The sequence below is a fragment of the Anomaloglossus baeobatrachus genome, chromosome 2, assembly GCF_048569485.1.
Source record: "Anomaloglossus baeobatrachus isolate aAnoBae1 chromosome 2, aAnoBae1.hap1, whole genome shotgun sequence".
Classification (NCBI taxonomy): Eukaryota; Metazoa; Chordata; class Amphibia; order Anura; family Aromobatidae; genus Anomaloglossus; species Anomaloglossus baeobatrachus.
The window spans coordinates 283,772,315-283,797,897 of NC_134354.1; the positions used below are offsets into that span (position 1 = coordinate 283,772,315).

General features: G+C 38.2%; 1 pseudogene; it reads left to right on the forward strand.

The window, feature by feature from the left end:
- The first annotated feature begins 280 nt into the window (after positions 1-280).
- Positions 281-12,011, forward strand: LOC142289698 (pancreatic secretory granule membrane major glycoprotein GP2-like; annotated as a pseudogene).
- Positions 12,012-25,583: the final 13,572 nt, after the last annotated feature.

Here is a 25,583-nt window from a genome sequence, read left to right on the forward strand (position 1 = left end):
AGAGTGCCTATCCTGACCCTAGTATTACCTCTTCCCTCATCACATCCTCTAAATGAATTTTGACGTATATGTTGTTATATGCTAAGATAACAAACCGCACCTTTTCTAAAGTATCCTTTTTTCCTTACATATCTTCTCCATTTAGATGTCAATCAGATTGCTTAGTGAATGGAACACCCCTCCCATGTCTTCCTATATAACGTCTCAATGTTACTGAATATCCTACTTGTCAGAAATTATAACCACAAAGATATCACAGTAGAGGAGCCAAGAGAACAACATGGTTTTCCTTTACCTCCTAGTACTTGCGGCTGTATTCATTCAGAAAGGTATGTTTATCTGGTCATTTCTGCATACTGGGGCAACATCTTAAATCATAACTGCCGTCACTTGGGTCGCTGTCATAGAGTAGGTGGTGCCTAGAGCCTAACCTTATAAATCTTACTCAGATTTTAGCCATAAACAACAATTTCACATATAGAAATACTATGCACGCACTGTTACTAGAGATTCATGTCTATTACCGTTATAAAATAACTGAAATTGTTTTCCTGTACACAAATGTACAGGTTCCTTTAAGTCAGTAATATAACAGTTCATAACCTAAAATTCATAAACTACAACGTACACTAAACTGTACTGACTAAACAGGCAAAACCAACTGCAGATATTTTCAACATATATATTCATATATCATTACTGTTGTATTTGATTTTCTACTTTTTACATAAATAATACAAATAAGAAGATAATCAGAGAGATGGCTAGATAGATAAAGAAGGACAAATGAGTCAAAAGACGACATAAGGGATAAACAAATAGATAGATAGATAGATAGATAGAGGGATAGATAGAGGGATAGATAGATGGATAGATAGTGGGATAGATAGAGGGATAGCTAGATAGATAGATAGATAGAGGGATAGATAGATAAATAGATAGATAGAGGGATAGATAGATAGATAGATAGATAGATAGATAGAGGGATAGATAGATAGAGGGATAGATAGATAATGGATAGATAGATGGATAGATAGATGGATAGATAGATCGATAGATAGATAGATAGATAGACAGATGACAGACAAAAAAAGAGGCAGCACTTCCAGGGACTGGAAGTGCTGCCTTTTTTTTTTGCTTTTTATCTATGACAAAGTATTGTTAGTTGCTTTAGGGGCCTTGCATCCACCTTTTTTTTATATAGAAGTGGTGCTGTTCTAATCTTTTTTGTATAGATAGATATGTAGATAGATCTTACGGAGTACTGTATTACGTCACTTGAGAATTGCATAAAAAAATTAGAATGCGATTTCTTGGATTGCAGTTTGTCTCATTATTCATTTGGATGCAATGAACTGTGGAAAATAATTACATGGAAGGTAAAAGAAGAACAATACCACACCTAGAAAAGATGGCATAATATCTAACTATCCCTCTATCTATCTATCTATCTATCTATCTATCTATCTATCTATCTATCTATCTACTGTATATCTATCACCTTATCTATATCTATCCTTCTATCTATTATTTATCTATCTATCTATCTATCTATCCATCTATCTATCTATTATCTATCTATCTATCTATCTATTATCTATCTATCTATCTATCATTTATTCCTTTCCCTTTTCTATTACACTGTGGTTATTTTTGTGAGAATAAAAGTCACAAAAGGATTTTTAAAGCCAAACAGTCACTATTAATTACAGGAGCTTACTGTGAGCTTTACTCGGTACACTGATTACAAACCAATGATAATAAAATTAGTATTTTTTGGCACATGGTTAAATGGTTTCCAATTACTTTTTATTAACTAGTGTAATTTAATGTTTTGTGACCTAATTTGCGACATCTGCTTTACGGAACTTTATAAATTAATCTCACTATCCCTTTCTTTTTATTCAGGAGAGACATACACATGCTACAGTAAGTAATTGATCATGTTTTATATTAAGTTAAGATAAACAATACAGCATAAAAAAATATCATATAATGCCATGAATCAATCTTCCATAAATTAAGGAGATAAAAATAGGAACCGGGATACTAAAATAAATAATAATATATTAATAATTTAACTACATCAGTACAATTTATACAGTTTTCAGTAGCTGCCTATGTTGCTCAGTGTTTGGTAAAGGATAAGCTGCATGGTCAATGTTACATATATTACTCAGTAGAACTGCCCATAGCTGACTTCGTGAACTGTGGTCCTCAAAATTATTATTCAGTAGATATTTCCCTAACCTTGTTTTCAATTGGATGTTTGTAAGATACATTAAAATTGTGATCTTATATTTCCCCCACAAGAGATGGCACTATTAAAAATCTAAACATACTAGTACTCGATGGACTGCCCTACATGCCACTTTTGAATGGTATCAGTGCCTGATTCTAGGCACAGTAACTGCTGAATAGCTTAGATGGATCAATTAAAATTGTAACAAAATGTTACTTGTTTTCTAGGTCCAGTATCTGCCAGTGACCCAGTATTGTGTAGTACCTGTGGTGGTGGCGCCTGCACCATAGACAATGGATGTTCATGCAATAATGACCCCACATCTACGTGTGTTCCAACAGCTGACTGCGCTAGTGTAGGCACCAACATTTGTTGCCCTACAGGTTATTACTGGTCACCCGGGGACGTTTGCTGTACAGGTAACTTTGTGAACACTAGTGAAATCATATGTGTATATATATATATATGTCTTCTGTACATCAATATATTGTTTTGTTCCTTACAGCTACACTGCTGTGCAACCCCTCCTGTCAGAATGATCTGATTTGCAAAAATATTTCTAATGTAGCAACTTGTGGCTGTAACACTACCCTCTACAATGGCATGAGTAAGTGCCCTCCATGATGTTAAAGTGATAATATGAATTCATTTTCTGTCATTTCTACACAGTGGTGTCTATACATTTTATGTCTGATAATTATTTTCTGTGTCTCGGTCCTTTTCATGAAACTCTAACTTTTGTCAGAATGTAATGATTGTTAGTTTTTACAAATTATTTTGTAATAATTTATGTCAATGGCAAATGCGTTGAGAACACAGAAAATTCATAGTATATAAACCCATTATTAGCAAAATAATACTGGATAAAGAGCAATATGACCACCCAACCTCCCTCTATCGGGAGCTGTTCTACTAACCTTTAGGAGTTGTTGTCAGAGAGCTACTGCGCATACATGGAGAGTATTGTCAAAAATAAAAGGGTCATGTTGCGAAAGACTGCTCATTCATGGCCACCAGCTAATTACACCGCTGATCGCCATGTTGGCAACAGAAAAAAAACAGGAGCCCAACATTTTATTCAATTTGATGATTTTAAAAATGCTGATAGGGAACCAAGCGAAGTCATATCTTTATAATGCCCAACCCAAAATATCAAGGTTCTGTAGGTCCTGCTTTTCAAACATATACAGTACTTACAGAATCCATAAACTTTTGTATCCTAATATACGATAATTCTCTTCCAGACTCATCGTCTCTTGCTCCACTTGTAAAATGTGGCTCCACCATAATGACCGTGTCCCTGAGTAAATGCTTACTTGAATATCTTGGATATGATTCCACATCTCTTCAGCTAAATAATAATTCTAATTCCTGTGTTAATACTTAAGGTCCCGTCACACACAGAGATAAATCTTTGGCAAATCTGTGGTTGCAGTGAAATCATGGACATATTGTTCCATTTGTACACGGCCACAAACCTGGCACTGATTGTCCACAATTTCACTGCAACCACAGATCTGACGCAGATTTATCTCTGTGTGTGACAGGGCCTTTACTCTGAGACTATCATCAACCAGACAATGCAGACTATACAGGCTTTACCTTTGTCAGGATGGTGTGGCAATCTAGTGACGGTAAGAATTTATTCTTGTTTGCTGCCTTCTTAATGTTGGTTAGACATTAACAGTATTCCAAGAATAAAAGGGAAATCCAGTAAAAAAGACTGGAGATGTTAAGAGATGCCTTTAGTAAAGACTGAGATCTTGGGACCCCATTTCCAGAATGAGTTTTTCGCAATACTCAAAGCACTATTTAGAGGTATTCGTTCTTGAGACTATTTACTAACAATCAGTGATGGTCCTAGTTTATAAACTTCACCATCGGTATCCTCTTAAGTGTATCTAAAAGACATCTAGAATGCTTTTTATGGTATTTTAGATATTAAAGCATGGAGGATGCAGTCAAGTCATTCAGCATGATCTTCTGACTTTAAGGATCCAGAAATATATTCAGGCGGGCTCTACCCCTTCCTTGTGGTGCTCGAATCAGAGGATGGACTCCACATATAATGAATTGTCAAAGATTGGCACTCACTTTCATCTTGTTTATTTTTATTTATTTTCTTCAAGTCATCATATACAATAGTACAACAGTGACATGTTTCGATCTAATCTATAAATCTTTCTCAAGTTTGAGAAAGATCTATGGATTAGTTCGAAACACATCACTATTGTACTATTGTATTTGATGACTTGAAGAAAATAAATAAAAATAAACAAGATGAAAGTGAGTGCCGATCTTTGACTTTAAGGATATGATGTTGCGTAATGTTGTACTTTTTTTTTTACTTTATTATGTATTTTGTTTTTAGACTGATTCTTCAAAGGTTTATTATACAAACACAGTCCAAATTGGACTTCAGAACAAATCCCTTATTACTGTCAACCCGGCCAACATCTCGTTTTCCTGCTCATACAATACCACACTTCAGACAAGTATGATTGCTGCAATCAAAAAGTACGTTCAATTTATTTTCTTATCTTATTCTTCCTTGATTATAGACTGTACTTTAGATTGTCAAATCATTGCTGATCAATGCAGGGAAACTAAATAACTTTATATAACTGCAGCATATGACATAAGAAAACCTACAATGAAACCCAATACAAAAAAGGGGCTCTTACTCAAACACTGAGAATAAACCTATTTAATGAAACGAGTAAATTGAGCCAAAGAATAAATTCCATATGTAAAATTTAGAAATCTTTATTGAAAAAGGTTAAAATTATTTCATAAAAAAGAGGACACTGACAAAGATTCACGGTTACCAAAATGCTAATGTACATACAAGTAGACATGCAAGAATACAATTTATTACTTGATGAGACACACAATAATCACTACAAGTGCTGCCAGGTAGATATAAAGAAAACAATTCTCCTCAAAAATACAAAGATGAACCCCGCCAGACTAAGGCTATTTACTTTAATATATTTCCATGGGGATACCCCTAAGGAGGAGGGGAGAAGGAGCTCCAATCACTACATATAAGAATATTATCAGATCACAATATTCGCCATACTCATATCATCAAGCATATTCACCATGTTCATATCTCAGCCTTAATGGCATATAATAAAGAAAACAAATCCACAACTAAATGGGAGAAACGTGGTGAAAAAAGGTTCTCCTAAGAACAAGGGACAAGAGCAAGCGATGATAGAAACTGCGCAATTAGCTCTATCAAAAGAGGTACAATATAGGGGACCCCAAAGAAAAGGCACTTGCTGCCATACCATAAAGTTTATACATAGAAACAAAGCCAGTAAATGGCAGATGGTAAGAATGGCAGACAGCTATATAGGTGGTTTGGAGATAAATGAGACCCGAAGTGGGACAACAGCAAGGAAGTATACAAACAATCCAAGAGGCAGCGGAAAGGTTACCTAAAATAAGCGTGTGCTCAGAATATGGCAGCCGAGAACCATAAAGAATGCCCCTACGCGCGCGTTTCGCGTCTAGCTTCTTCCAGGGGGTGCAGATAGACAGTATACCCAGGTTTTTTATACTCACTACAGGCCGTGATGATTGATGGCGCTCCTGCGTCCCGCCCTGCTCCCACGACCGCCGGGCGCGGCATCTGACATCACCGCGTTCAGCCCACGTCAGACACGTCATGACGCGGACGGAGGGCGGCGAGGTACATACGACGCGTTGCCATGGCAATCTGGGAGCCGGCCAAACACAGCAGCGCACGTCACGGTAAATCATAGAGCCTGAGCAAAACTCCATAGTAATATAATAGCGGACCGACAGAACATAATTAAAGTGAAAAAGTGCATAAGTTTAGGAATGCAACCATCGATACCATATGGTATGCATATGATATATGTTACATTAAATAAGTGAACAGTGTTAAGGAAAAAAGGGGGGAATAGATGGATAAAAATAAAAGATAAAAAGAAAAATAAATAAATAAAGGAAGATAAGAGATATAATAAAGAAGGTAAGTGACAGTAATAGCAGATACACATATAGTGAAATCAAGTGAGACCAATAAATAGATATATTAATATACTAAATAGATGCATACATAAACGACATACAGGATAAGAATTAATAGAATCAAACCTACTAGATTAGAATTAGATACATAAAACACAAGGTCAAAATGACACAATAAATAGATGTGGCCAAAAAAACATGAAAAAGAGACATGACATCAATAAAAAGAAATATGAAAAAAGGAATCAAAGAATAAATAAAAATGAAAAAATAAATGAAAAAATAATATAAATAAAATAAAAGGAAATACGACAAAAAAATACATAGAAATAATAAAAATAAAAAAATAAAAATGAAAAAATATAAGAAAAAATATATAATAATCACGTGAATAGTGCCAATAGGTAAAAACTACAAGCAGTAGCACATAAATAATTTTATTCGTTGAAAAGTGCAGGTGCAATTGATGAATTCAAAGGTCCGTGGAGTAGCCCAGGTGAAATTTGAGGAGTCAGATCTATGAATAAAAACATGAAAATTAAAAAGGTTAAAACCAAAGGTGTTTATTAAAATGATACCAGAGGGTATACAAAAATGGTTAAAAATCTACAGGAAAGGGGCAAAACTGAGTATATCATTAAGGCCGTTGGGGCGGACACATCCAATTTTAGAGATCCATCGGGTTTCCAGTTGAGCTAATCTTTTTTTATAGTCTCCACCTCTCTTGTCCAGATTAATCCGATCGATGCCAAATGCCCGCAGACCGCTGGCATCACAATTATGTTTAGATCTGAAATGTCTGGGAATAGGTTTCAGAGAAGAGATGTCTTCAACTGTTGCTGCCTTCACAATATCCCGTACATGCTCTCTTATTCTGGTTTTTAATTGCCGTGATGTCAAACCAACATATATTAGTTTACACGGACAAACCGCATAATATACAACGTACGTGGTATTACAGGTGATATGTTGGGTAATTTTAAATTGATGAGTACCATCACTGGATGTGAAATCAAAAGCCCTGATCATATTAGGGCAAGCAATACAGTCGTGGCAAGGAAAAAAGCCCCATTTAGGGCCCATTGTTCCAAAAGGATTCCTTTCCCTGTTGGATCCCTCATAACAACTATGGGTGAGTAAATCACGAAGATTCGGAGATCTCCTATAAGTGATGGAAGGCTTGTCAGTAATCGATTTTGACAAAACAGGGTCAGCAGTCAGTATAGGCCAAAATTTGTCCAAGGCCATCCTAACCTCATGCCATTTAGAGTTATACGTGCTGATGAATCTTACCTGTTGGTCAGCTTTAGGAGTTCTCCTAGAATGTAGAAGTGTTTCTCTCTTCGTTACCAGAGCTCTTTGATAGCCTTTCTTGATGCTCCTCCCTGTATAGCCTCTATCCTTAAAACGACCCTTAAGATCTTCCGCATATCTGTAAAAGGTTTCATCGGATGAACAAATCCGTCGAGTTCTCAGGAATTGTCCTATGGGAATGCCAGAAATTAAAGGGTAAGGATGGGATGAAGAGGCATGTAACAGTGAGTTCACCGATGTGGACTTCCGATGTACCTCTGTTTGTAGAAATCCAGTGTGATCCTTGAAGACATGCACATCCAAGAAGTCAACATCGGATTGACTATAGTGATGTCACTTTGATATTCATCTGGTTTTGATTAAGTTCATGAAGAAATCCTTTCAAGGCATATTCAGAGACCTGCCAAACCATAAATACGTCGTCAATATACCTGGTCCAAATAAGGACCCCTTCGACATATACCGAATGTTCAGATGAAAAAAAGACCTCCCTCTCCCACAGCCCCAGGAATAAATTTGCATAGGAGGGCGCAAAGGCCGCTCCCATTGCAGTACCCTGGAGCTGCAGGTAGAGGGCGCCCTTGAACAAAAAATAATTGTGTGTGAGGGCAAAATCGATCAAAGAAAGCAAAAATTGAGTTTTTTTAATGTCTAAAAGAGACATACTCAAAAGCGTTTCTACTGCCCTCATACCATCCTGATGCCGAATGGATGTATATAAGGACTCGATATCACAAGTTACCAACCACATATCCTTCTCCATCTGAACATTTTCAATTTTTTTGAGAAACTCATTGGTGTCTTTGAGATAAGATGGCAAGCTCTCCACAATAGGTTTTAAATGAAAATCAATGTACTTACCTATTGTTTCACAGAGACTGCCATTTCCAGAAACAATTGGACGACCCGGAGGGCAAGATAGATCCTTGTGAACTTTTGGTAACAGATACAAACAAGCTGTCCTAGGACAGTTCGGTAAAAGGCCATCTCTCTCTTCTTTACTGATAGTACCCTCTTGAAATGCATTTTCTAGGAGTTGAGCAAGTTGAGCCTGAAAAGAGGAAGTAGGATTGAAAGTGAGTCTCTGGTAACACGCTTTGTCATTTAATTGTCTAAAGGCTTCCTTCTCATATAGAAAACAAGGCCACACCACAATATTACCCCCTTTGTCCGCTGGTTTTATTACCACATCTTTCAATTTTTTCAAATCTTGTAGAGCTTTCCTATGTGCTACAGACAGATTGTCATTGTGTATCCTAGTGGAGATCTTACCAAACTCTTCTGTTACCAAACGAACAAAGACATCGATATCTGGGTACATAGTCAGAGGTGGGAACTTCTTAGGTTTGGGAATGACAAACTTACCCACATCTGAAGGAGGGTGAGATTCTTCACTCAATTCCTTTAAGATCTCTATAGCCTGTAGTTCTTCATGAGACCAATTCGGTGAATCCGATTTATCATGAATCCTTTTCAGCACAAGCTTTCGTGCAAAAAGATGCAAATCTTTTATGGCTGAAAATAAATCGAAACGTGAGGAGGGAGAAAAATTCAAACCCAAACTTAACACTTCAAGTTGGTCCACACTAAGTACTATATTAGAGAGATTAATCACCTTCAGTCTAGGCGTGTCAGAAAAATTGGATCCTTTCTTGTTATTTCCAGTATTTTTGGGTGTATATTTACGTTTAACAACTCTGTCAGTGATATTACTCCTTAAATTGTAGGGTTCAGAGTCTTCTTCCGTGGAGGAGACTGAGGTGGAGGCAATAGATCGTCTGGGTAGGCTCTTCTTATTCCCAGAAATTTGCCATCTATACACCCTTTTTAACTGATAGTCCTGTAAATCCCTCTGGAATTTTTTAACTTTTTGCTCTTGCACTTCCTTTTCCCATATCAAAAATTGCTTCTCGATCTCCACTTTAAATGCTTCCATACTCAAGGTAGAGGAGATTTCATTCAACCTTGCTTGGTTAGTCTCAATTTCATTCTCAACAGAAAGTAAGCTTTTCTGATTAATCTCTACCAGCAGGCGGATCAAATCCTTGGAACAAGTGTCACACACCTGTTCCCATTTGGCTCTAAATTCAAGATCTTCCACAGGGAAAGAAGGTAAAATCCTCACCCGAAGACCTCTGGGTATGAGATTTTTACTGAGATACTTTTCTAAAGTTGCCTTACCCCACCATATTCTCAGCCGCTTTTTAAGAAGATATTTCAATGTAGTTTTGATCTCAGTAGAATGACCAATTCCTGTATTGTCATTGACAGTGACCTCTTCATTAAATAAAGTGTCAATATTGGAGAGCCATGTCTTATCCCGGGATTTAATATCCATACTTGGGCCAGCTGTAAACACAGAAAAAACTCGTAAGAAAACCTACAATGAAACCCAATACAAAAAAGGGGCTCTTACTCAAACACTGAGAAAAAACCTATTTAATGAAACGAGTAAATTGAGCCAAAGAATAAATTCCATATGTAAAATTTAGAAATCTTTATTGAAAAAGGTTAAAATTATTTCATAAAAAAGAGGACACTGACAAAGATTCACGGTTACCAAAATGCTAATGTACATACAAGTAGACATGCAAGAATACAATTTATTACTTGATGAGACACACAATAATCACTACAAGTGCTGCCAGGTAGATATAAAGAAAACAATTCTCCTCAAAAATACAAAGATGAACCCCGCCAGACTAAGGCTATTTACTTTAATATATTTCCATGGGGATACCCCTAAGGAGGAGGGGAGAAGGAGCTCCAATCACTACATATAAGAATATTATCAGATCACAATATTCGCCATACTCATATCATCAAGCATATTCACCATGTTCATATCTCAGCCTTAATGGCATATAATAAAGAAAACAAATCCACAACTAAATGGGAGAAACGTGGTGAAAAAAGGTTCTCCTAAGAACAAGGGACAAGAGCAAGCGATGATAGAAACTGCGCAATTAGCTCTATCAAAAGAGGTACAATATAGGGGACCCCAAAGAAAAGGCACTTGCTGCCATACCATAAAGTTTATACATAGAAACAAAGCCAGTAAATGGCAGATGGTAAGAATGGCAGACAGCTATATAGGTGGTTTGGAGATAAATGAGACCCGAAGTGGGACAACAGCAAGGAAGTATACAAACAATCCAAGAGGCAGCGGAAAGGTTACCTAAAATAAGCGTGTGCTCAGAATATGGCAGCCGAGAACCATAAAGAATGCCCCTACGCGCGCGTTTCGCGTCTAGCTTCTTCCAGGGGGTGCAGATAGACAGTATACCCAGGTTTTTATACTCACTACAGGCCGTGATGATTGATGGCGCTCCTGCGTCCCGCCCTGCTCCCACGACCGCCGGGCGCGGCGTCTGACATCACCGCGTTCAGCCCACGTCAGACACGTCATGACGCGGACGGAGGGCGGCGAGGTACATACGACGCGTTGCCATGGCAATCTGGGAGCCGGCCAAACACAGCAGCGCACGTCACGGTAAATCATAGAGCCTGAGCAAAACTCCATAGTAATATAATAGCGGACCGACAGAACATAATTAAAGTGAAAACGTGCATAAGTTTAGGAATGCAACCATCGATACCATATGGTATGCATATGATATATGTTACATTAAATAAGTGAACAGTGTTAAGGAAAAAAGGGGGGAATAGATGGATAAAAATAAAAGATAAAAAGAAAAATAAATAAATAAAGGAAGATAAGAGATATAATAAAGAATGTAATGACATATGACATATATTTGATTTCCAATTATGTAATTTCAGCACTGTCAACATTTCCATAAGCGGACAAGGCACAGTAGTCGTTACAATGGAGGCATATTGGGATCAACAATATACTGTGCCAGTACAACAGACTGAAGATGTTCCTGTTGGTTCAAATGTGTACCTGGGAGTCCTTTCAGATCTTGTGGATACAAGCAAATTTGTTCTGAGAGTAGATAGCTGCTATGCAACTCCCGATAACAATATCAACAATGTCGATAAGGTGGCCATTGTGAGCGGAGGGTACGCTACTTTAAAATTCTATCATTGTATTATATTTAGATATGTCTGTAATACTTTACATCTTCCTTTATCAAGTTGTCTCACAATACTAATTCATCTTCTAGATGTCCTGCCAACCAGGGAGTAACTGCGGAGGTGCAGGAGAACGGATTGTCTGCCGAATCCCGGATTAAGTTTAATTCATTTGCATTTCAAGGACAGCCTCTAGTTTACATCTCATGTATAGTGCGACTCTGCGACAAAAATACAACATGCACTGGGGTGAGAAAACGATGCTGGTTTACAATTCAGAACCTCCTATTAACTCGTTAAGGAGCATATGGTAGCAACCATGTTTTTTCTTTTACAGTGTAATGCTGCTCGTGCCGGTGATAACAGTGCTTCCGCAATGCTACAAATCCCATTGAATTTTATTGGTATGTAATTAATTTTGATTAACATTCAATTTTCGGGACTGATAATTGAAAAATCTAATGCTAATCAATATTTCTTGCTAATTATTATATAGAAAGTTCAGTCTTCAGTTCTCTACTTCTGCATTTCCGAGATTATTTAAAAAAAAAAAAAAATATATATTTTTTAGAATCTGAAAAGGAAAGGTGCATCCTGCTTCCAAATCCAAACCCCTTTTTTCAAATGAATCCTGGAGCAGGTTTTTGCTCTGTAATCCTTCGGCATCATCATGTAGGGACAGAGACCCCATTCCAGTGATGTATAAATTAGTTTACTGGGTGAAGCAGTTGTGATACAGTCTCAGTTTTCTTTGCTGCAGTATTAGCAGTGCTCAGAATGCTGTACTCTGTATAACCCCACCCACATCACCGATAGGCACCTTCTGTGCACACTGTATATTGACAGAAAGCAGCTAATCAGTGGTGGTGGCATGGTTGGACTAGGAGGCACGAGGAAACTTGTCCTGTAGTGATAATCTTCTGGTGAAAAAAAAATAATTTATTTTTTTAAACAAAATCACAACCTAGTAAGTGTCACATCATTGGAATCAAGCTCTCAGCCCCTACATCATGGTTTTCTGTGATTACAAAGGAAAAATCGGATGACAGATTCCCTTTAACCCCTTCACGACCAGCCGATTTTTCGCTTTCCGTTTTTTTTTTCGCCATTCTTTTTCTGAGAGACGTAACGTTTTTATTTTTCAGTCAATATGGTCATGTGAGGGCTCATTTTTTGCGGAACGAGCTGTACTTTTAAATGAAACCATAAGTTTTACCATATAGTGTACTAGAAAACGGCAAAAAAATTCTAAATGCAGAAAAATTGCAAAAAAAGTGCAATAGCACTATTGTTTTTGAGATATTTTATTCACTGTGTTCACTATATGGTAAAACTGATGTGTGGGTGTGATGCCTCAGGTCAGTGCGAGTTCGTAGACACCAAACATGTATAGGTTTACTTTTATATAAGGGGTTAAAAAAATCAGAAGTTTGACCGAAAAAAGTGGCGCACGTTTTACGCCATATTCCGTGACCCGTTGCGTTATCATTTTTCGAGATCTATGGCTCAGTGATGGCTTATTTTTTGCGTCTCGAGCTGACGTTTTTAATGGTACCATTTTTGCGCAGATGCTACGTTTTGATCGCTTCTTATAGCATTTTGCGCAAATGTTGTGGCGACAAAAAAATGTCGTTTTGGCGTTTGGAATTTTTTTGCCGCTACGCCGTATACTGATCAGATTAAATGATTTTATATTTTGATAGATCGGGCGTTTCTGAACGCGGCGATACCAAATGTGTGTAAAGTGAAAGCAATTCATGTGTAGTACAGGAGTCATCACATGACCCTGTGCTACCATGACAACTAACGGAAGTCACGTGATCGCGTCACGTGACTTCTGGTATCGGGCGGTAAGTAAAAGTTTACCGCGATCGCGCTTATAATGGCACTGTCACATATTGACAGCGCCATTTAAGGGGTTAAACGGCACGAGCAGATAACGATTCTGCTCGTGCCTAGCAGGCACACATCTCAGCTGTGAAAATCAGCTGAGATGTGTGCCGATCACGGCATGCTGCCGCCAGCAGACCACGGGCAGTAACGTTATGACCACTAGGATGTAATTTTACGGCCCGTGGTCGTTAAGGGGTTAATGTTGGAAAAGCAATTGCTGCAACTGAGAGAATAGCATTATGTAGACTTCCAATTTAATAATAATAATAATAATAATAATAATCTTTATTTCAATAGCGCCAACATATTCCGCAGCGCTTTACAATTCAGGAGGATCATATACAAACAAGTAACAGTTATAGAAGATACAATATTTAAAGGGAAAAAAGGCAACCCTGCTCGTGAGAGCTTACAATCTACAATGAGATGTGGGGGGCAAGGTACAAGAGTAGTAAGGGGGCCATATGTCTCGTCAAATCTGACAGGTGCCCCGCCCCTATCAAACCCTATCAAAGTGTATTAAACACACCCCCTCCCCTCTCCTGACAGGCCCTATATTTTATAGGCTTTTGATTAGGCTTTTGATTAGGGGTTTTGATAGTGCAACTACACAGGCCCTATATTTTATAGGCTTTTGATTAGGCTTTTGATTAGGGATTTGATAGTGCAATCCTGATAGTGTAAATGCTTAGGATCCCACTATTTTATTCACTGATTATGAGAAATCTGATTTAGTGTAATTGTTTGGAATCATACATTTTATTCAGTGTGGTTTTGTTGCAGAATTCATTCTGCTAGTGTAATTTGATTGGGCATATTATGTATATGGCCAAATTTATTTTATAGGCGTTTGATACAGAATTCATTCTGATAGTGTAATATGGTTGGGCATATTATGTATATGGCCAATTATACTATTACGCGTCTTATGCTGTAAAGCACTTCTTATAGCACCCATGTAGAAAGTTTGTGTTTTATACTGTTTGTATAAAAATGAAAGACAGATTGTGTTTTATACTGTTTGTATAAAATGAAAGACAGACACACTATCAAAATTTAAAAAGTTTATTGCTCAGAATTTAATTACATTCAGTTGCACATCAATTCAGTAGGAATGCAAAACGTCATATACATTACACTTGTAAAACAGTACAATATAAAATTATAATCACTGGCATAATACACTATTTAATAATATACATATGTTACGTCTCTTACATAATTATTTAGAGTATAACAATTCATCAGTCCAGCTGTTACATTGTGAGCCACATTGATTGCAGTATCGGGAAAGTCCTTTTTTTAGGCAGCAAACTTGCTTGTGTCAAACCTAATGGAGAATGTAAAGATTGAATTGGACGACGTGGTGTCGATAGAGTCTGAGGTTTAGATATGCCACTAGCTTCATTGATGGGCATTTTTAAGCTGTCTAAGGCCTGCGCCACACATCCGTGCCTCCGGTACGTGTTTGGCATTTTTTACACGTACCGGAGACACGTGCTTATGCTGACACAGTCATTTTAATCTAAATAGCCTCACGTCAGTGTTTTGGCACGGAGCGTGTGTCCGTTCCGTGCCTACGTTTGCCCGTGCCGAAAAAGCGCTGACATGTCCGTTTTCCACCGGCATAACGTCCTCACGGATCCATTAAATCCTATGGGTCCGTGTTTACACGTACGTGATACGGATGGCCTCCGTATGCTATACCTGTGGTCCGTGTCCGTGTTTTAAATTTGAAGATTGTTACAATTTCAAATACTTTCAGGTGGCGTAGCTAACATATTTGTTTTGCACAAAACTTACTTGGCATTTGCAGAAGGAGTGAGCAAGCAACCAGTTGCATTTTTGTGTATTGAAATACTTATTTTAAGCACAATTTCGGCTTCTAAATATAATAATGGCTCCACGGGTGGATACGGAGAAACTGATAACAGCTGTCGAGACTCACCCACCATTATGGGATACACGTGTTGATGGTTACCATGACAGACTGACAGTTGACCGCCATTGGCTTCAAGTTGCTGAGGAAGTGTACCCCAATAATGCATGGGATAGATGTTCGCCTGCAAAGCGTGCTAAATATGGTAAGTTTTTATTTTTTTATTATCTTTGTTTGTGTGTTTGTTTTGTTTTTTTAAATGATTTAAAACTGTGAATGTTTTGTTATTGTAATGTTGTTTTTACTTAAATTTAAATTTATGAAGAATTGGTATATGTATTAATATATTTATTCAGTTAATGTTAAATTTTATAAAAGGTTACCTAACATTTCCAAAGTTTAATAATTAAAAGAAAACTTTTATTTATAATATGATTATTAATTCTTCATGAATTTAATTAATTAACAGATAAAAGATAAAACTGTCATGTGATTTTCAATTCCATGTGTTGTGATTCAATTTTTTTTTTTTAACAATTCATATTTTTTTGTTTAAAATTTATATACATTTTTGTAAAATAACATTTCTATATCATGTCATAAAATAATAAAATAATATTTCTCTTGTTTTAAAATTAATTATATTGCAAATAAAAAAACATACCTTTTTAATATCTATATCACAATTACTTGAAAGTTTATTTCTGAGAAATATTATTTTGTTATGTGTGAATATAGCAAAATGTTTTTGAGTGAACAATATATAAAACTTTTAAAATTCCTCTAATGTATTTGGCCACCTTTATTTTTTATCATTGTATATTACATTTAACAAACATTATTGTCATTAATGTGTGCACAATAATGCTGAATGTTGCAAGTGACATATTGTGTTATATTCCACAGTTGACTTGGTCAAAAGACGTTGGCGTTCAGCACGTGATCAGTACCGAAGGGAGTACAACCCTATACCATCCTCATCCAGCCAAGGCCGCAAACGCAGATATGTTTATTATGAACAAATAAGCTTCCTAGCACCCATCTTAGAAGTAACACAGTAAGTTTTTTTTTTTTTTTAAAATGTTTATTTTGTTTCAAAAATGTTTTTTAAAAATTAATCACTTTTTTTTCAGAAGTTATTTTAAAAAATATAACTGTTAAGATTGTAATATGTTATCTATTTGATTATAGAACGGAGGATAATCTCGACGATTCTGATGACCAACCAACAGCTGGTCCCTCTGCTACAGCCACCTCAGCATCAAAACAAGAACCTGGCAGAGAAGACAGTGAAAATCAGGATATTCAACAAGATGCAGCAGCAGCAACTGAATCACATGAGGGTGGGACAGAGAGTGCACAAACCAACACCCAAGGCTCATCCACACAACAAACAACAACACCAGCAACACAATCAACACAAACAAATGTACTTCCACGTTTTGCACCACAACCTCTCCGTGCAAGAAGAATCCGCAGACCTGAGGAAATGAGATCCTTACCAGAAATAATTGACACACGCATTATTCACATAATGAACACTTTAATTCCAGAAACAGATGCTGAGCGTTTTTGTCGGTCTTTATCTACTAGCTTAACCAAAATTCCATCAGATAGGCAGGAACGTGTACGTGCTGCTATGCTTACCCTACTGTCAGCTAGTCAGGCAGAACAGGAACCAGTGAGAGTTTATGAGGCCATAGAAAATTGGCGTACCATTATGCAACAACATACAGTCCCAAACACAACAGACAATCCAAATACCATTGCAACACAAACAACAATGGCACCAGTAGTTGTCACTAATCCAGTATTACATCAATCTGCTCAACCTTCTATTTCTTCAAGTACGGTATTCCCAACACCAATTAGGCAAGGGTATGTTGCAACCAATACTGGTGCCTTAAGCACTGTACAAAGTGCTACCTCACAGCAACCCATAAACTATATGAATTTACAACCCACTCCAAGTACTAGTTACTTTACTCAACCAACAAATATTGGTGGTTTACCTAACATGTTTCCTGCTGCAACATACCCACAATCATTTATGATGCCTCATTATCCAATCTCAACTATGTTACCTACACCACACTTACAAACAACAGTCAACTATCCACAAGGTCAACAACATACACACACACAATACCCACTTACCCATGTAGACCCACAGGTGTACTCAACAACAGGCAATGTGTTGGGCCAAACCAGCATGCAACAGACTGTTCCACACACTACTGTAGTTAGTAATAGGAATGTTGTTCAGCAATCAACTGCTTCCATTCCTGAAAATACTATTTCTGAGGCCACCCAAAACAACATACTCAGCAACACTCAGGTTACTTCCCTAGAAGATCTTGTTGACTTATGATACACATTTTTGGTAATCTTTACATTCAACAAACAATGAATGTGACCAAAAAAAAAATAAGGATTGCCAAAAATGTTTAAAATCAGAGTATTAAAAATAAAAAAACAATGTGTGATTATATTTGGTGCCGGATGACATATATGTTTTATGCCATGGATATGTTTATTTTTTTATTAACATAATTGTACCCAACTAATTTGATGGGTAGATGAGTTCATATCTTCTCAAAAACAAGTTACAAATTATTTTGTCTATGTCAATGTCCAACATGAGACAAACATAATTGGTTGACAATTTACCAACATTGCCAGCAATCTAAAAATTTAGTAAAGTTTAAGATTTTAAGTAAAGTGTCTTAAGATTTAAAAAAAAAAAAAAAAAAAAAATTACCTTTGTAAAAGTAAAGAGAAGATGAGCACGATTTTAATTTGTTATTGGGAAAATTAAAAAAAACCATCATTAATTTATGTAATAATAGGCATATTATTAATAAAAAAATATGTTTTCAAAATAAATATTCTGTTTCTTTTTTATATTTATATATAATATAGCATTTTTTCCATAGACTATTTACATTATTCTTTTTGTAAGTTTCAACAAAAAAAAAAACATGCTACTAACACAGAAATGTACAAACACATACATACAACATTCAGAAAACCATGTTGTTAACAGAAATGTCAGTTGATGATTAACGCAGTTTCACTTTAATACAAGTACGCTTTTAGCTCTTAAGCGGGCTTTACACGCTACGACATCGCTAATGCGGAGTCGTTGGGGTCACGGAATTCGTGACGCACATCCGGCCGCATTAGCGATGCCGTTGCGTGTGACATCGATTAGCGATTTTGCATCGTTGCAAAACAGTGAAAAATCGCTAATCGGCGACACGGGGGTCCATTCCCAATTATCGTTACTTCAGCAGTAACGAGGTTGTTCCTCGTTCCTGCGGCATCACACATCGCTGCGTGTGATGCCGCAGGAGCGAGGAACGTCTCCCTACCTGCCTCCCGGCCGCTATGCGGAAGGAAGGAGGTGGGCGGGATGTTACGTCCCGCTCATCTCCGCCCCTCCGCTGCGATTGGGCGGCGGTTCAGTGACGTCGCTGTGACGCCGCACGGACCGCCCCCTTAGAAAGGAGGCGGTTCGCCGGTCACAGCGACGTCGCCGGACAGGTAAGTATGTGTGACGGCTCTGGGCGATGTTGTGCGCCACGGGCAGCGATATGCCCGTGTCGCGCAACAGATGGGGGCGGGTACGCACACTAGCGATATCGGAACCGATATCGCAGTGTGTAAAGTAGCCTTTAGATTGTTTAAACTAATTTACAATTTTCATCTAAGTGCAAATAAAACATTTTTACCAAAAAAACAAATAACAATGTTAACAAACATCAATATTATTATTAGCATCAAAACAATTAAAGTAATCAGTAAATAAGTTTCTTATTTGTAAGCCAGATGTCACGGAATTATGAGACATAGGTTCACCGGTTGGATTAACAACATGGTTTATCTGAGATTCCTCATCAACATAAGTTCCTCCTTCATGTATCCGACAGAAATTGTGAAGCACTATGGTAGCCTTGATGACAGATTTGACAGAGTTTGGCTGCAACTGAATAGTTGTCTGATAAATGCGCCATTTGTTAGCTAAAATACCAAATGCACACTCCACATAACGTCTTGCTTTAGTTAGCCGATAATTAAAGTACTGTTTCCTGTCATCAATTGATCTCCTTGGATATGGTCGCATAACATGTTTTGATAATGCAAATCCTGCATCTGCTACCATCACATATGGTGCCAATGGTCCAGATGTACCAGGTAGGGCAACTGGTGGGGGGATCAATAATGAATTTTCTTGGAGGCGTTGGGCTAATCTTGATGAACTGAAAATACGGGCATCTGAGGCACTACCATAGGCCCCAATGTCTGCATAAATAAAACGGTATTCAGTGTCAACCAATGCCAAAATAACAACCGAAAAAAACTTATGAAAAATGAAATAACGTGAACCAGAGTTTGGTGGTTTTTTCACTCTGAAATGCTTGCCATCCAAAGATCCTATGCAGTTAGGAAAGTCCACAGAGTCCTTGAAGCCCTTAGAGATTTTCAACCAATCTTCTCTGTTTGGCTGAGGCATCATTTGGTCTTTTAAATGTTGCCATATCATGTCGCATGTGTGACGTACTATAACGGCAATGGTTGATCTCCCCAACAAAAAATCAAAATGTAAAGCAATAAAAGATTGACCAGTCGCCAAGAATCTATGAACACAAGACAAACAATGATTTACAATTAGCAATATTTTTTTTTCAAGAAAACCAAACAAAACAAAACACAAACATTGATTAAAAACTGAGATGAGATCACGAAATATCAATTACACATTTCAATGTGAAACATAACACATTTGAAAAAGAATGTAAAAACAACAAATACCTCAGAGTCACCATAAATCTCTCCTCTGGGGAAATGGAAAGCCGCATCCAAGTGTCCTGATGTTGCAAATGAGGTCGTAAAATATTTAGTAAGTAATCAAAACTCTCAACTGACAAACGGCAGTATGAGAAAAACTTATCTGGGAAATTCCGTAACTCAAAAAATAAAGTATGGAAATGACCATGCATAGGCCGCATCATGATTAGTGGATGCACCCACAATCTGTTTCTTCTTACATTATCATACTGCAACATGTGCCGTCTAGCGCCAAAATGACGAGATATAATCCAACATAAAAACACTAATGCCTCCGTGGATAATGGCATTGCGAAAAATTTGTCAAAACACATAGGTGCTCCAAGCCAGAATACAAGCAGGCAACAGTTTATAGGTAACTTATATTTATGTCCTAATCACATACACCTATGTGTCATTTAATTCCAAGTGATCACCATTATCTCAATGTGTGAAACATGTGAAACACGCACAAAAAAACGGACTGCACACGGAACACACACTGACGTATGTCACGCACAGGAAAACGCACACACGTACACACGTATCACACACGATATGCATACGGACACTACACGGAGGTGAAAAACGGACAGAAAATACGGAACACGGACACAAAAAACGAACTACAGCACACGTACGTTTTTTACACGTGAGTGTGGCAGAGGCCTAAAAGAGCTCTAGTAGTGGGATTACCCACTATGGTAGACGGTATATTTAACTCGGCCATTGCCTGCATAAACGTATTCCATCCCTGGGGTAAATTTCTGTTAGTCAAGGCATGGCTCTGTGTTGTATTACGTACTAAATCCAGCATGTTCGATCCCGGTATTACAGAACCTCTGAAAATAAACTCGTTTTTATCATTCCACAATGTAATATTTTTGTTCTGCAGCAGTCTGTTTAGTAAAAATTCTGCATTCTTTTTATATCGCTGGTTTACATGACTTACAATTTCAATGGCTGTTTTGTTTTCATTAGGGTCTGAATTTGACAATTGCTGATGATCAGACTCGGGAGTGTTAATGATCTTTAAAGTTGATAACTCCATCGCATCGTGTTTAGCATGAACCAAGTATCTCTGTAGTACATCGCTATATTTTTTAATTTTCACATCGTCTGGTATGTCACGACGCTGTAAAATTTCGCTAATTTCATCATCAAGGCGGCGAATAACATTCTGTCGTATGTTGCCGCTAACTGGAGGGTTTAGTTTGATTAGTTCTTGTTTGGGGACAAGATACATTTTCTCTGTATGTTGCATTATTTGCCCGTGAGTAGACTTGTTATTATCGGGATTGCAAAGCCTAAAAGAGGACCTATAAACCCGCCGGTCTGCTTTAGTAGACGTTTCTTTTTCTTTATGGGCTGTGATTTATCACTCAGGGTTCTTATAGCTTTACGCCACTTCTTTAGTATATTTTTTTGCCGCTTTTTCAGAGGAATTCGCCCTTTCAAGATGTTTAATGCAATCTCTGCAATGGCTGTAATTAAATCACAGCTCGCATTGCATAAAATAGTTTTTCTGACAGCAGGAGTTGCCTTCACCAGCGTTTTTAAGAGAGCCCAGTTACGACGGATTCTCTCAGACATCTTTACAACACTGCGTACACAGCATAGAATGTCTGATTTAGTGTAAAATTCAGTTTTTAGAAGTAATTTTCTTTTGGATATATACAGCGGGCATAGCTGGTGGAAACAACCCCGTCCTTAAACGAAGATCCTCAGGGGTATTGGCTCTCAAGTCTACTAGCAAATACCCATAAGGCTCCCGTGTGGCATCCTCAAAAGCTTCTAAGAAGAAGCGCGTTTTTCCGGGGTACATTTTGCGTGCTAACGTAACAATTTGTAATTTATCTCGAGGATTATTAAAAAGTACCATGTACTTTCTGTTCAAATTTATCGTGCGACTTTTCTTACCCTGACAAAATATGTTTTGTACCAGGTAGAAAATGCTGAGGTTTCTGTGGTGTACATACTTGGTAAATGCTTTTTCTATCTCACAGTTATCACTAGCACTCTCCATTAGGTCATCAATAGAGTTGAGCGCGGTTCGTGGTTCGTGGTTCTCCAGTTCGCGGCTCGAGTGATTTTGGGGCATGTTCTAGATCGAACTAGAACTCGAGCTTTTTGCAAAAGCTCGGTAGTTCTAGAAACGTTCGAGAACGGTTCTAGCAGCCAAAAAACAGCTAAATCATAGCTTGGTTTCTGCTGTAATAGTGTAAGTCACTCTGTGAATCAAACTATTATCACATTTCAGTGTATAGTGTGCGTGAACAGCGCCTTCAGATCACTGCTGTTTCTATAATGGCGATCGCCATTTTTTTTTTTTTTTTTCTTGTCTTCCTTCCCTAAGTGCGCGCGTCTTGTGGGGCGGGCCAGCATGTCAGCCAATCCCAGACACACACACAGCTAAGTGGACTTTGAGCCAGAGAAGCAACGGCATGTGTGATAGGATCTGCATGTCACATGTCCCTGCATTATAAAACCGGACATTTTCTTCACGGACGCCATTATCTGCCTTCTGCGTCTTTGGTGTCAGACATCACTGTCGCAGCTCCGTCTTCCTGAGTCCTATAGCCGATACAGCTGTATGCGCTGCATACACAGCGTTAGACAGCTTAGGGAGAGCACTTTATAGCAGTCCTTTTAAGGGCTCCAACCGGCAGGGTCAGAGAGCCATAGGTGACAGGTCCTGCAAACAGCAACAGCGTCTGTGTAGCCCAGGTCAGGGATTTCCTACCTGCATTTCACCATTAGGAGGGAATAGAAAGGCAGGCTTCCATTCCTCTACCCAGAGCACCACAATCCTGCCACTGTACCCTCTTGTCCTCTGCACACTCCAACTGATAACTAAGCCATTATACTAGCAAACACTCAGTGTACCTAGTGGCATCCTATACGTGGCTATTGGACTTTGCTATAGTCCCACTAGTGCAAAGACATTTGCAGAGCGCGTCTGCCTGCATTGCACACTACAACTCATTCTAACCAAGCCATTATACTAGCAAACACTCAGTGTACCTAGTGGCATCCTATACGTGGCTATTGGACTTTGCTATAGTCCCACTAGTGCAAAGACATTTGCAGAGCGCGTCTGCCTGCATTGCACACTACAACTCATTCTAACCAAGCCATTATACTAGCAAACACTCAGTGTACCTAGTGGCATCCTATACGTGGCTATTGGACTTTGCTATAGTCCCACTAGTGCAAAGACATTTGCAGAGCGCGTCTGCCTGCATTGCACACTCCAACTCATTAAAACCAAGCCATTATACTAGCAAACACTCAGTGTACCTAGTGGCATCCTATACGTGGCTATTGGACTTTGCTATAGTCCCACTAGTGCAAAGACATTTGCATAGCGCGTCTGCCGGCATTGCACACTCAAACTCATTTTAACTAAGCCATTATACTAGCAAACACTCAGTGTACCTAGTGGCATCCTATACGTGGCTATTGGACTTTGCTATAGTCCCACTAGTGCAAAGACATTAGCAGAGCACATCTGCCTGCATTGCACACTACAACTCATTCTAACCAAGCCATTATACTAGCAAACACTCAGTGTACCTAGTGGCATCCTATACGTGGCTATTGGACTTTGCTATAGTCCCACTAGTGCAAAGACATTTGCATAGCGCGTCTGCCTGCATTGCACACTCAAACTCATTTTAACTAAGCCATTATACTAGCAAACACTCAGTGTACCTAGTGGCATCCTATACGTGGCTATTGGACTTTGCTATAGTCCCACTAGTGCAAAGACATTAGCAGAGCACATCTGCCTGCATTGCACACTACAACTCATTCTAACCAAGCCATTATACTAGCAAACACTCAGTGTACCTAGTGGCATCCTATACGTGGCTATTGGACTTTGCTATAGTCCCACTAGTGCAAAGACATTTGCAGAGCGCGTCTGCCTGCATTGCACACTCCAACTCATTAAAACCAAGCCATTATACTAGCAAACACTCAGTGTACCTAGTGGCATCCTATACGTGGCTATTGGACTTTGCTATAGTCCCACTAGTGCAAAGACATTTGCATAGCGCGTCTGCCTGCATTGCACACTCAAACTCATTTTAACTAAGCCATTATACTAGCAAACACTCAGTGTACCTAGTGGCATCCTATACGTGGCTATTGGACTTTGCTATAGTCCCACTAGTGCAAAGATATTAGCAGAGCACATCTGCCTGCATTGCACACTCCAACTTTTTTAAACTAAGCAATTTTACTAGCAAACACTCAGTGTACCTAGTGGCATCCTAAACGTGGCTATTGGACTTTGCTATAGTCCCACTAGTGCAAAGACATTTGCAGAGCACGTCTGCCTGCATTGCACACTACAACTCATTGTTACTAAGCCATTATACTAGCAAACACTCAGTGTACCTAGTTGTATCCTAAACGTGGCTATTGTACTTTTGTCTATTCACAGTATTGGAACGATATTTGCAGCACGTCTGCCTGCATTGCACACTCTAACTTTTTTAAACTCAGCCATTTATAGTAGCAAACACTCAGTGTACCTAGTTGTATCCTAAACGTGGCTATTGTACTTTTGTCAATTCACAGTATTGGAACGTTATTTGCAGCACGTCTGCCTGCATTGCACACTCAAACTTTTTTAAACTCAGCCATTTATAGTAGCAAACACTCAGTGTACCTAGTTGTATCCTAAACGTGGCTATTGTACTTTTGTCAATTCACAGTATTGGAACGTTATTTGCAGCACGTCTGCCTGCATTGCACACTCAAACTTTTTTAAACTCAGCCATTTATAGTAGCAAACACTCAGTGTACCTAGTTGTATCCTAAACGTGGCTATTGTACTTTTGTCAATTCACAGTATTGGAACGTTATTTGCAGCACGTCTGCCTGCATTGCACACTCAAACTTTTTTAAACTCAGCCATTTATAGTAGCAAACACTCAGTGTACCTAGTTGTATCCTAAACGTGGCTATTGTACTTTTGTCTATTCACAGTATTGGAACGTTATTTGCAGCACGTCTGCCTGCATTGCACACTCTAACTTTTTTAAACTCAGCCATTATACTAGCAAACACTCAGTGTACCTAGTTGTATCCTAAACGTGGCTATTTTACTTTTGTCTATTCACAGTATTGGAACGATATTTGCAGCACGTCTGCCTGCATTGCACACTCTAACTTTTTTAAACTCAGCCATTATACTAGCAAACACTCACTGTACCTAGTTGTATCCTAAACGTGGCTATTGTACTTTTGTCAATTCACAGTATTGGAACGTTATTTGCAGCACGTCTGCCTGCATTGCACACTCAAACTTTTTTAAACTCAGCCATTTATAGTAGCAAACACTCAGTGTACCTAGTTGTATCCTAAACGTGG